Source organism: Myzus persicae, unplaced genomic scaffold (assembly GCF_001856785.1).
Source record: "Myzus persicae strain clone G006 unplaced genomic scaffold, MPER_G0061.0, whole genome shotgun sequence".
NCBI lineage: Eukaryota > Metazoa > Arthropoda > Insecta > Hemiptera > Aphididae > Myzus > Myzus persicae.
Window position 1 is genome coordinate 1 of NW_019103808.1, and position 14,641 is coordinate 14,641.

Here is a 14,641-nt window from a genome sequence, read left to right on the forward strand (position 1 = left end):
ATATTTTTATCACAAAATATATATTATCATACAATGTTATAAAATCAAATTGAAAATTTCGCCTTTTTTTTTATAAAAAGCAATCTCTTAAATCCATCAGTGATGAAGGGTGAACAATGACTAGATACCGGGAACTCGCGGTCTAGCAGATAACAGCTCAGAACGTTTTCACAAGGAATAATTATAATAATAATATCGCTCTGCAGTCGGGTGTATTTACTACTAATGAGTAAACATAAATAATTATCATTACACACGGCATTTGTCATTTGGACCCTTTCCTCGTGTGCGTCGACATAACGAAGTTATGTACCACAGTCCGCAGTCCCCGGGAAAAGTCTCCAAACATTGCTAGAGCTTTTGTGTGTGTCCTCGTGTATTTACATTCGATTAACAGTGCATATGTAAACGTGGTTAAAACCATTTTCGCTTTGTTGTTATAACCGACGTTCGTATTGACGATCAAATCAGTAATCTCATCGTAACGGTCATGTTTGTGCAACGGAAAAAGTTCAATGGAAAAATACATATTACACGCAGTAGAGGCAGATACAGGCGGCAAAATAAGTAAAAAGCGAAAAACCGCTAAACAGAAAGGGCAAGTGTATATACAACAAGTCCCTGTAATGGCGTTGGAAGAGGGGAGGTGTTTATATAAAAAAAAAAAAAATATAATAAATATTCGAAGGATTGATGGGATAAGACGAACTAGACATTTCTGTCACGCGTAAACCTGCAGCTTCTATATTTTATGTGTCAGTACCGTTGAAAATGGATGATTGTCAACCATTCATTAACTTTATTTATGAAGTAAACAATGTTATGGTATATACTATACAATATAATATTATATAAGACAATTTTCCTGATATAATAAAATTTAATTATTTTTTCGATATCCTTTTAATATATTAAACCTCCTCCCGCATAAATCCATTTAGTTTTCAATAAAATGTCTCGAGAATTTAGGTGATAACATTTACGAGTACAGTCTCACAGATGAAGGTGCGGGGGCATTTTTATTCTGTTAAACGTTATTCTTTTATCTAGTTTTCAAAAACGCTTCTGAAAAATTACTTTGATGTATTAAAAATAATATAAAACACTTTTTCAATATACGTATGCGATGCGAGCTGTGCATATTTAAAATGAAAATCAGTCAAAGCTAGAACAAATATTTTTTTAATTAAAAATATTATACATACAAACAGAAAATAGTTCACCCAATTTAAATAGTATTCTCTTTTGAACTACTATACGGTTCACATGATTAAAAAAATAGTTTTTAATTTTTCCATGTACTCACTATTTGCTGTAATGTTTTAGTGAACAAGATAATATTACACTATTTTAATAAACCTAAAAAATATTATAGTATTATACCTTATACGCGTGGATGAATAATCGTGAGCACGTACAATATAATAGGTCATACATAATGCTATTGATAATAATGTGATATTATATAGTATTATAAGTTATGACAAAGTATTTTCACATGAGTAGAAATATCTATTATTTTCTCTATGTAGATTTTAATTTTAAAAAAATGTATAGATATTAGAAATAATATACATTCATATATACCTATGTGTTATTACAAATGATCACATTTTTACCTAATACAAATCAATATACGTAAGTGTTCACAGTTTACTTATTTTAGTAATAATACATTAATGTACTTCAATAATGAAGAGTTGTTAAGTTTTTTCACACTTAATTTATACTTTCTAATATATTAATTTTGTTGCTAAAGGTAAAGTAATATGTGAATTAAATTGAAACTATTTTGTGAGTTTCAAAAATTAAATTTCATCACAATAAAAAATAATTATTATGTATTATAATATTGAACATTTACAGGTTGAGCCACGTCAATAGGGCCAAAAATAGATGTGTTTTTATCAACGCTCAATATGAGTAGGAAGGTCTAAATAAGCTCATTCGACACGTCAGATGATGTCTTTTAGTTGTCACTGTGGCGTAGTTGAGTGTCGTTCACTGTATGTTTGCATACGACGCGTTTGGGAAAAGCAATGAATCGGTAGCTGGGGTACAGCTTGCAGTTCAGACATCACTTCAACGTTGGTGCTGTTCCCAATCGAAAAACAATTATGAGGTGGGTCGATAATTTTCGAACAACGGAGACAGATAATTGTTTTTAATTAAGTTAATTTTAAAATGTAGAGTTTTCTTTTTATTGAATTCTAAACAACAGAAATCTAATTATTTGAAATAAAAATAGCTCAATGATGTTTGTACAACAATATCTATCAAAATACTACGTACACTTATAATTTGATTCATTGGTAAAATATATGATAGATATACCGTTATTTAGAATACCTGCATAGTTATTTAAGAAATTCAAAACTCAAACAAAATGTGTATATCTAGATAAAAAACACTTAGTTTTACACAAAGGATGGCATTAATAATTAATTATTGAACAGCCGATGTGGGTCTTCTACGCAGTGATGTACCTATATTGCCTATACATAACGCCGTTCCACATTTTACGCTAAAAAGTTAGATTAAATATTGGATTGTGTTTGGAATAATTAATCTTGCTGCATCCTTTTAGACACAGAATTGTGGCACTATCAGCGGCTACAATAAAGGTTAATTTGAAAGATAAATTTATTTATTGAACTATAAGCGATCGTAATAATTGAAGTAAAAAGTGTAAATCTATAGAACAAAATGGAAAATAAAAAGAACAACTTCCGCTGAGATAGTGAAAAAAAAATAGAAAGTTCATAGTTTAAATTTGATTTACACACATTCGCTAACTAAAGTGTTGTGAAGGTTTGAAATTTATTGTATATAGATATAAAACAGGTCGTCCAACACGTGTGTTTTCATTAAATCAAGATCAGTTTTTTTGTTCAACAAAGATTATAAAAATGAAAAAAAATTCACCAACAACACAATGAGATAACCGCGTGCATTTAAACTATATAATATATCATAATACTATAATAACATGACGTGGTCATTTATTATTACGATACATGTCTTATCGATCGTGCCGTTTTTTTATAAATCTATCCTTCTGCAAGTTTTTTATGCCTACTCGTCATGGCAATAACAATCTAGTATCAATAAGGTATAAAAAATTTTTTAATCAGTATTTTGCAATAGTCTAAAAGTGCAGTGTTCTATGCATAAATTCCATGACATTAGGTGACCTTGTTATTTCTTTATATTTTTCATCGACCGTGCGGCGGCGACAATATAGTGAATATCAGCCGTTTTCTTCTCGTGTCGCGTGTCGGGGTCAAAAGAGTGGTGTGTAAACTTGGTAGTTGGTATAAAATATGTATTCGAGTTTAAATTCTAATGAGTATAATAACACAACCTATGCAGTTTGTCCGTGCATCTCACTGTGCAGCAGTACACTTTTATAGTTACTATAATACACTCGGTGTCGACTTCTGGAGCCAAATAATAATGACAAAAAGTGCCACCGGTCGGCGTATCGACAATTTTTAGTTTTTTCGTTTTATATTCATATTATTGTCACGCATATCGCTTAGTTTATTATTTCTTCTTCTTCTTATTATTATTATTATTATTATTACCTACTATATCGTATATATAATATCATTCGGATCCGATCGATTTCACGTGCGCCGACAGTGGTATTATTATTATTATTATTATCATCATGCACGCACGCACTCACGCACGCACTCACGCGACTATATTATAATAATAATATATACATATCATTACGCCGTTTATGCGTGTGCTACTTCGTCGCCCCCTGTCGTTGTCTTATACACGCGTTATACATATATATATATAATATATTATCTCCGACCTTAGTCACCCTCGCGTCACTTCTATCCCTAGATCATGTATATTGTATGTAATATTATGTATGTGTACACGTATATGTATATTTATATGTGTATATATAATATATATAAATTATATAGGTATACGAGTGTCCCGAGATCTAGTCGCTCTTTACCCGGCCAAGGTTGGCCCGTCGTCGTTTATCGCGTCCGTTTCGCTGTATATAACATCGTGTCGTACAATAACGACTGAGACCGGCGGCGGGTAATTTCGCCTCCACCGCCGCCGCCGCCGCCGCCCGAGGGAAATCAATAGCGAGCGGCGCTTTGCTCCGACAACGACGGTCGCCCAGCGCAAAATAATGCCACACACACACACGCGCACGCAGGAACAATACTCCGACACACACATGCACACACATGTGGTGAAGTCTCACATCGATGTCGGTTTGGTATTAAATTCGTATTAATATAGAGGTCCAAAAGTATACATCTCAACGCGTTCCTCAACGATTTCTGAATCAAGAGCGCACGTTCTTCGGGGATCCCCCCGAGCTATAATAAATAATATGTAATATTATAACACTGTCGTTTTGCACAGCGAGCCTGCGATCCTCAGCGGGAAACGAAGACAGTCGTGATCATTATGCGCACCGTCCTTCGCGGGAATAATAATCAAACGCCAGCTGTGACAACAACCGCGGATAAGACACGCGATCGCGAGCGCGGCTTAACGCTGCAGCAGCACCGCCGCGGGGCCCGCAGAGCATACCGCGGTTGACAACGCGGTGATCAACCCTACAAGACCGCGAACACGGTTGAGGTAGGTATAATGTGCCGGTGTGATGGTACACGCCCGAAATCGAAACGACCACCGCGCAAGAAAAAAACGCTTCACTCAATATATAACTACAGCCGTAGGTATAATGTGTAAAATATTATTGTTTTTTTTTTTTATCTACCCGTGTAATCGCCGCGATTCGTCAAACGGACAGCATACGTCAATAACCTACACGTAATGTAAACAAGAAAGACAAGGTGATATAAACGGGCAGTAAAAAATTATTGCCGACCAATCCAACGGTTAATTAGGTAAACGTTGATTATTAGTTTTTTCAGCGACAAAAGGCAAACGGATTTCTGCAGATGGGTACTAAATTTATACTTTTGCCAATTTAATTGAATTATTTCGATTTAGTATGTGTAGTGGGATTCAAACAATATATTATAATATTATACTTTCTAACTGTACCTAAATGGGAATATTAATTCCCCTAAACGAATTCGTTCAACTGTGGTACAGATTCGTTAACGATTTTTTATTTATAATTTAATTTCGAATAATTGATTTTACTTTTTCATTTATTTAAACGTGTCATTTGTTAAAAAAAAAAATATGGGAGGAATCGGTTCGAAAAATCGTCGTGGGATTGAATTATGACGGTTAATTAAAAGAGAAAATTGGAAAATGATTCGTAAAGTGAAATATTCTGTTTCGTTCGCCAAAAGCGATTGTTGTGTAATTGGTGTGCAAATTGTGCTTGTTGTTTTATGACAAAAACGACGTTGTTTCTACTTCCCAACAGAATTAAACTTTCTCTCTTTCCGTATATATTATGTATATTTTATAGTGCATACAAATTATCTACAATAACATATATGTAATCCACGAGTCTGTTTCGATGAAAAAAAATAACCCAACGGGTCTGCATTCAACGATAACCGCAATAATATTATTTTGATCATAGTTATTTTGTAGTTTGTTCGTTACATTTTCAGACAATAATTATCATTATTTCCCTAGTCAAGAGTTCATAATGAATAATCTATAAAATAGATATTTGACTTAATTGCTAAACTAATTAGGGAGAGCTATGCGGAGACTATACCCATCTAAAAATGTACCCATTCGAGATACATAGGTACTAAATTAATGTCTTTATAATTTTATGTAAATTTAAAAAATGTATAAAAAAATGTACGATATTTATTCAATCATGCTGTTTACACTACTATAATATGAAATGTAATCTTTTTATTTGTCATAAGCATGGCTTTTGTGATTTCTAAACAATAAATCCTATAGTTACACACACAAACTTTAGCAATTACGTTTATTTTTTTCACACTTCTATTCTATAATAATTAACAGCACATACACAATCATAATACAATAATATGAAAAGATTAATGTTTAAGTATGACACGATTATAGTTGATTGAAAAATCTTCAAATCTCATCTATATTCTTTTGCTTCTGGAGTTACAATATTTTTTTTTTTAAAACAAGTATTAGGAAATATCTGATATAGGAATAAGAAATATTTATAAAATCAATAACGTTGAAAATAATGCAAACGAAACTCTTTTGTGTTTGCCTAATCGAATTTCGTTTATTTCTACCGTAGTTAGTATATCGGTATGATATTATAAATTATAATATATGTATACCTGTTTTGGATATATTATTATTATGCGTTTATTTTCGATATCGCCTTATTATTTTCGACACGAGAATCATCTACTTCATGTATAATATAGTCTACCGGATATATGTAAATAAATTTGCATACAAAATATCACACATCGTGATGACAGAAGAAAGAACCTACCACGGTGGTTACAGTCTGCCTCGACACAAGGTCCTTATGAGGTTTACAATAATAATAATAATAATAATAATAATAATAATAAGCTACGTTAGATATCTTTCGCTTATAACTATGACCTCTACACGCGTTTAAGGACGTGTTTTATTCTTTTGCAGTGTTGCCCGAGCCACTTCTATACCGTCTGGACAACTACCAAAGGTGCATTATCGTCATAGCTGGTAGGTATGAAATTCGATTATTTTTATTTTATTTTCTTTTGTCTTCTGACTTTTAAATACATAAACAAGTAGTAGATAGTATATTTTACTATTAATGGTTATCTATTTTACAAATGTTCAACAAATTTAATTCTGTTAACAATAACTTTTAGATGACATACGTCAGGAAAACTTTGAACTAATAAAAAACAAACAAAAAAAAATTTTGATTCAAAGTTGGGTGGTTACTGGTATACTTATTATAGTATGCATGCGCAGTGCGCACTGGTCAGACTCTGCACAGTGGTATTGAATAATACCAGTTCCGTATACATTATAAATACTTAGGTATGTACATATTATTAAATCAGTAATATATAATATATGGTATACAAAACGGGAATAAAAAAAACTTGACATCGCCAAATGGAAATTTACATGAAGATTACAATTTCTTTGGGGTATGTCGAGTTTGTATATAATATATATATATATATGGCTTAATATTTTATATTGTTCCACAAAACCGTTGCTCACATAAACTTCCCTCGTAGTAACTCTTCCAGATTTATTGCGCTGGCCCAACGTTGAAACCCAATTAAAAGCCAAACAATGGCTGCCACCACCGCCGCCGTTAGAAACGTATATATACACAATTTCCATTTATTATTCCCTAGTCACATCCATCTACCGGTGGCGGCACAACACTCTCTGCTCTCGTGCTTCATCCACCCTCGTCGTCTACCCTCATCACCTGTAGGTCTGTAGCACGACCACCGCCGCCGATCTCGCTTCACGCCTCTCGCGCAAAAGATAAGCTCGTTTTTGTTTCAGGTGTATAAACGCGGTTTTTATCGGTTTACTCACTCTCTCTTATTCGCTGTATATATATTTGTATGTGTAAGTGTGTATTTTATTTTTGATGAATTATCCTTCTGCGATAAAGAAGACGGACAGAATATTTCCAAAGCCAAGGGATTACCGGAGAGATTTATAAATAAAGGACCAATTTTTTTTATGTTTATTTTTTTATTTTAATACAACCGAACAATCCACCAGTTACGCTGAATTCCCAGGGCTGCGTATAATATATTTATATGCACACTCGACTCAATTAAAAACAATCAATTATGTCTACCAAAATACGTGGTGTTTATATATGTCCTGCACTCCTGCAGGAAAAAATAAAAACCGGCCTCGCGTAAATAGCACACAGGGGCATTGTTAAGGGAGAGAAGTGAAAAATTGTAAAGGTGGAGTATTTTATATTTGTTCATAATTTATATCCGTCGCCCGAGCTCGATGCGAATAACGTAAATGAGAGTACATTCCACCTACACTGAATTATATGAATTTATCTAGCCCATTTGATAGGTGAGAAGGGCAAGTGGGAAGAGCTACAGACCTACAGTATATAATATTACGAAAGTAATATCTAGGTACAAAACTGAAGGAACGTTGTTGTCGTTTATCGTATACCATACCTACGTTATTATCGTCCTAATAAAAAAAAAAAACACTTCTTTCATTTAATGTGAAAAATCGCATAAAATAAATATGAGAAACCATTAGCATAATATTATCATCCGTATCTTATTATACCTATTATACCTATTATACAGCAATAGAAAATGGCTTAGTATAATATTTTAAATAAATGAACTAGGCAGTACGAATTATTTTCAAAAACGAAACGTTGGAATCAGTCAACTAAAAACTTTTGTTGGACATCGCATAATATCAGTATAACACATATGTACCTACATTGCTTTTTTATTATGCCCATTTTTATTATTATTTGAGTTGGCAAGTAAGTTTGTGAAAAATAATGTTTCATATGTATCTACTAGCTGCGGCACAACAGTTCGGTTTTTGGTAAACAAATATCATATTGTGTTCTCCTTCGATGATATTGTTCCATTAAACATTTTTTTACTGCGATTTAGTTAATGTTCAATCGAACCCCTTAAAAAACGTAAAAGCCTCATCTAAATAACATAACCGAACGATTGACATAACGTACGGTGATCATATTCAGCCGTTAGGCGCCTAGGAAGAGAGTAGAATTATTACAGTTACATGGTATTCTTTCTTATGGGGGAAAAAAAGTTTTGTGTATAATGTATATATATGTGAAAAGTTGGTCGTTTCGTATTACTATTAGTTCTGTGCCACTCTGGTAGATATTGTATAAGTATTATCTATGATAACGTAAACGTTTATGGTGGTACTTTTCACGGCAATGTCGCGTAGTTTAACCATTATAATCGTTCGGAAACATCAGAAAAACCTTTTCATTTATAATCTACTGTTTAAATACATTGATACCCATAAAAAAATATAAAAGCTGTAGTTTTTTTCCGTCGAACATAGTTTTTTAAGAGTTTGTTTTTATTTGTGTATACTTCATTTTTATAATTTTAAATATGTCGGTTGCAATGTTTTTTTCTTTGGAAACCATTCATTTATCGTAAGAAAAAAAATACATAAGTAAACACAATATTGAAATAATTTTAAAATATAATATGACTGCAAACACTTTTACGTATATTTAAATAAATGCTGGTTAGTCTGGAATGGACGTTTCGAAAACACCACTGCGACAAACATAAAGTTCTACGTACGATAGAAAAAAGTTAAAAGTGGCTTTTAAATTATGCATATTTATAAAGAAAAACTTTAGCCAAAAATTGATTAAGCTTTTCTTGATGTAGAACTTTATTGAAAACTTATTTCTAAAGTTCATGACGATTAAGTATTCCGACGATTTGATTATGTTATTTTTCTAAAAAGTTTCTAGTGAAGTAAATTTTAATTAATTGTTTGTCAAAATACGAACACAGGCTAATATTCTGATCTGAAGCCAAGAGCGGTTACTTGATAAAATTTTAATTGACAATTAAATTCAATACTCAATTGATGTCGTCAAGTAATTAGATTCTCTTTTTACGAAAATACAGTTTTATGAATAATAAATTATCTTACTTTTTAATCATACATTTCATGTAAAACTATTCGCTTTACAGCTAATTAGTGTCTAGTTTCATTATTTATGATTATAATTTTCGGTATATTTATAAAAACCGACTAAAATTGAGTCTTACAAATTAAAAATTAAAAATATGGGTTTTTAATGAGTTAACTTAAAAAAGCTTACAAAAAGATATAGCATTATTTTATATATATAGAAGTAATTTATTAAAGAACACAGCACTATAACAGTAGAGATAATATAACAACGTATTATGTGGAAATCCGTTCATTGCTAATTTATTACAAAAAATATTTAACACAAGAGGTTGTATAGAACATACAAACAATAGGTATAATTTCTGGTAAATTATTTTTTGTTACTACGTTTCCATTTAATAATAAAATATAATATATTGATATTTTCTAAATGAAAAAGAAACTTATTTTGAAATAAAATAAATAGATGATGACACATAATCGTAGTATACTCTTAATTTCAAATTTAAATGCAACAATATTAATGTCAAAATAAAATTTTATTTGCCAAAAAAGTGTTAATATTTGGTTATAAACATAATATGACCCAGTCCATATATTTATATTTTTAGGTTTTTTGCGATAATATTTCAAGGAGGAAAAGCAAAATAATTCAATACTTTATTAAGTTCCTTAAAGTATTTACTCGGTTCAAAATAAGGTTAAAATTGTGTTATTTTCAGAGTTGTAAAAAGTTACTGCGGAACAAAGAATAATGGATTATTATTATAATAATTTTGCAAGCGTGTATGTAGATTGGGCTTAAACAAAAACGTCGATGAAAAAAGTAGTAATCTTTATTTACGAATAATATCAATAAATATTACATAATATTATAACATTGTAAAATATAAAGAATCTTATATGGAAGAAAGTTTAAAAGACGAGTTTTATCCTCAAGCGAGTGTTCAATTTAACAACATAATCACTTAGGTCTATTTTTATCTGCGCCGCACATTGATGTCGGTATAGCTTTTTTGATACAATCCAACAGGAGTGGAGAACTGAAAAAAGGTAACGAGTCGATTTAGGCAGACTGGAAAAAAAAATAGCAATGGTGGCGGAAGCCATTTGATTAATTCATTCGCTGTTGCAGCGTATAGGTACCTGCCATTTACGGCCAGGGCGGTACATTGCTGGACGGCCGTCCGTCATTCGGATTACGTTTTTTTTGTTTTTTGTTCCAGCTTTTATGTAAAAAAAAAAATATATATACAAACACAAACCTCGCCGTCAGTGGGTGTTGGTGGTATGTATGGGGTACGCATGTAAACGTGTGATATATGTTTGTGCATTGAAATCGATTTCATCGACGACGACGACGACGACGACGACGCCCTCTCATCCCGTCAAGTACCAATAACGGCCAACCCACCACCACCCTCGCCCGTGTACTCACGCGGTACATGTTCCGCCCGGAAAAGTGTCTAACGCGCGCCCCATATCGTATGTACGCAGTCACGGGGCCTAAGCACGCCCACCCGCTCATCACCACCTACCCTTCAGTAAACTCATGCGTATGCTCGTGTATATTGTACATAATATAATAATTTATACTATAATATTGTATATTATTATGTAAATATATATATCTACAAGTTGGAGACAGCAATCTCGCCATTCATCAAACTATATAATAATATAACACACACATATATATGTATAGGTAGTACACAACTATAATAAAACACTACACATCATCAGTGCAGTATGATGTATATACACAATATATTACGTGCTGTATGTGTGTTCGGCGAGCGCGTGTCGATATGGTCGTTAATAAGTCGTTAATTAAATTGAAATCAACGTTGTAAACTTGCTGCACCACCACCACCGCCACCACCACCTCGACCCCGTTGTCGTTGATAATCTCTAAGCCAGTTTAACCTTTTGCGGAGGACGATGGTTGGTTGAGTAGGACAAGCGTGAAATTCAATTTTCCCATGAATGGCTATTGAGGGGGGAGGGGGAGGAATAGGTATATAGATTGTATTTTTCTGCAAACATCAAGAACCCCCTGCAGCACTGCCTTATATGTATACAACAACGGATAGACGACCGTCGGGATCGGTACACGACGATGAGAGTCTGACGAAGGGCGCGGGCGGTGAAGAAGCGAAATCTGTGGAATTTAATTACCACAAAATAATGTGTATCTTCGCTGTCGGGGGAGGGGGGGGGAGCTCAGGCGGAATCCGGGAAACCGATATACGCACACTTGTATTATATCTGATTGCTTCGCATGCGAGCTATCACCAGAGCAGTGTCACAAATATGGAGGGGGGGGGAGGTGATTGGGGGAGGATAAAGCCCCAAATTCTTAATAAGCCTCTTAAAACAGTACACGAGTGGTACATGTTTTATATAAGGCCATGTATATATTAATATAAATTTATTCATGTACTTAAACTTAATAGGTATAGGTAGCCATATTTCATCTACAGGGTTAAACTCTTATAAAAAATAGTACCTCCTTAGATGGAAATAGCTGAAGCACCTCCTTAGAATTGTGCCGTCTTGCACCACTCAATATATGTATCTACTCTACAAGAGACGGCTGTGATCTACAGCGGCGGTGTACTATATGGCAGTTGTAGACCACGTTACGGCAATCTGCTTCTTTGTCCTAAACACTATAATATGATCTCTAGCTGTTATTCTCTCTCTCGTTTGTATCCTCTACAACGCAAAACCTCAAAAGCCTTTAAGGGGTTTCCGGTCGTCTAGCCATCAGTTTATATTTTTCCCACACGCTATACCACGGCCACCCCTTCGCCGCCCGATATGTGAACCGTCGCGTCGACAATAAGTTCCTATAGTTGCAATGTCGGCGGAGGGTATAAAAAGAAAGTTTCTACCAGTACCGACCAAAATCGAAACTCTTCGTCTCACGTAGGTATATAGCGCATAATACTACAGACAATCGCCGCCATCTGCACCACTTGCGAACTATACGTATACATATATATATATACATGTGGATGAGAATTCGCTAACACGCGTTTTGGAGGAGTTTCGCAAGAATTGGTCGACCGAAATGGGTCAACATGAGTACGTCATATAATAATATTTTCAACAGAGGAAAGTTCCGTAATTATTATTGTGTTCGGGTTGAGATGGTATTTATGACTGTCGTTAGGAAAATAACTCTTTGGTCGATTAACGCACTACGGTGTAAGCTAGCTATGAAAGTATACGTGAGGTTGCTGACGAGTAAGGGGAGGAGGATGGAATACCAGGAATACCATGAACGGAGGCTTTATTTTTTGAACCACCATATACAATCTCGATGAATATTTTTTTTCGCGCTACGCAACGTTAATTTTAGCTATCGGAATCGTTACGATGTTAAGATACCCTCCTAAACATTATTATGATTTACAAAGAGAAAAAGAATATGAAATTACAAATGAATAAGACCCCTTATAAAATATCGAGTTCCATATAAATTATTCATTTTAGTGAATGCACCCGTTAAAATTATTATTCGTTTTTGTTTAAAATGAAAATAATGCCTTATAAGAAAATGGAAAAAATTAATATAAAATTAAAGTAATGTAAAATTATTTTTTTGTAATTTTTCTTGTAGATAAATGTGAAAAGTTATATGTACCTATATGTATCGATAATCATCAATACATACTACACGTATAAAGCGTTTCTTATGTTCAAATTAATAGAATAAATGTTAATGTTTATGGTTTTTTACTATTTTATTAAAGTTGAAATATGTAGATTTATTTGTTGTGTTATTTCATCTGAATGTTTGTTAAGTTATAACTTAGAAAATATGGTATAACTTTCATGTTGAAAAATAAATTATTTAAATGAAAATAAATGTATAGTAACTAGGAAAGAATGAAAACATTTTTCCCAAACGACTTTCAGACAGCATTATGATTCTCATGAAAATTTTTAAACGCTAAGTATTTTTTATACTATTTTTTAACGATGTTAACAAGTTTGTGTTCATTCGTTTTTACATTTAAGTAATGCAGTAAATAATTTGTAAACACATTTAAATTATTATTATTAAAAAAAAAAAAATTATTACAAAAACCTATTAGGTAGTAATTAGCGGCTGATACGCACATTTAAAAATATATATGTTTACTTTTTAGTAGACTTATTTAACCACCAAGGTTAATAATATCTGCAAACCACGTATTATAATGTATGTAGGTATGCACATTGTATAGTTTACATTATCCGTGTAGGTTAATGCGACGTTGTGATAATGACACGGCGTGTGGCCTAATTTTTTTTAATGTTTAATTCAGGAGTGAGAAGAGATAATTGAAAAATTCTTCGTTTAATATGAATAAATAATGACCATAGTGGACATATTGTTGAACATAATAATAATACGGATAGTCTTGTTCTACACGATATAGCTCAGAGACATCAATACGGCCAGTGGACTTGAACGTAAAAAAAAAAAAAACACTAAAAACACGAGTTTAATATGATATACGATATTATGTTGTGTAACATATTAAAATACAAGTGATTTAAAATATGTTTTTAATGAATATACGGAGAACAAAATACGACGAAACCTCAATAACTCGAATTGGCCGTTAAAAAAAAAATCGAAAATTTGACTAATGCAACAGATTGACTTCTTGACTATTCGACTGTTGAAAGAATAGCGGTTAGTTCAAACAGTCAGTGGTTATGTTATATTATTTTGTGATATTAGTCACCATGCACTGTGATGGGTTAGTACTGCAGCGGGTATAGCAGCTGACAGTAACACCGTTCAAACCAGCGGTCCCCACTATAGGATTTTGGAAAGGGTGAAATATTATTTTTGAAAATTACTCACTGGCCTCGTGCAGTGAATACATTTAAATTTCTGCATAATATTGAACTAAAAATAAAAAGGTTTTCTTTCCGGGTGTACAGATTTCTAGTTCCTAGATACATTTTGAATGGCGACGGTTAAAAGTATTTTATTTTATTTACTCGAGTGTAGAATATTATGTTGGATTTTAGAATATAAAATTCAGTTTTA

General features: G+C 32.8%; 1 long non-coding RNA gene across 1 annotated transcript; it reads left to right on the plus strand.

Moving 5' to 3' along the window:
* Window positions 1-1,603: 1,603 nt before the first annotated feature.
* On the plus strand, window positions 1,604-6,801 carry LOC111035347. The gene is made up of 3 exons (XR_002604638.1): window positions 1,604-2,122; window positions 6,574-6,636; window positions 6,789-6,801. It is a non-coding gene; the product is annotated as an uncharacterized LOC111035347 (long non-coding RNA).
* Window positions 6,802-14,641: the final 7,840 nt, after the last annotated feature.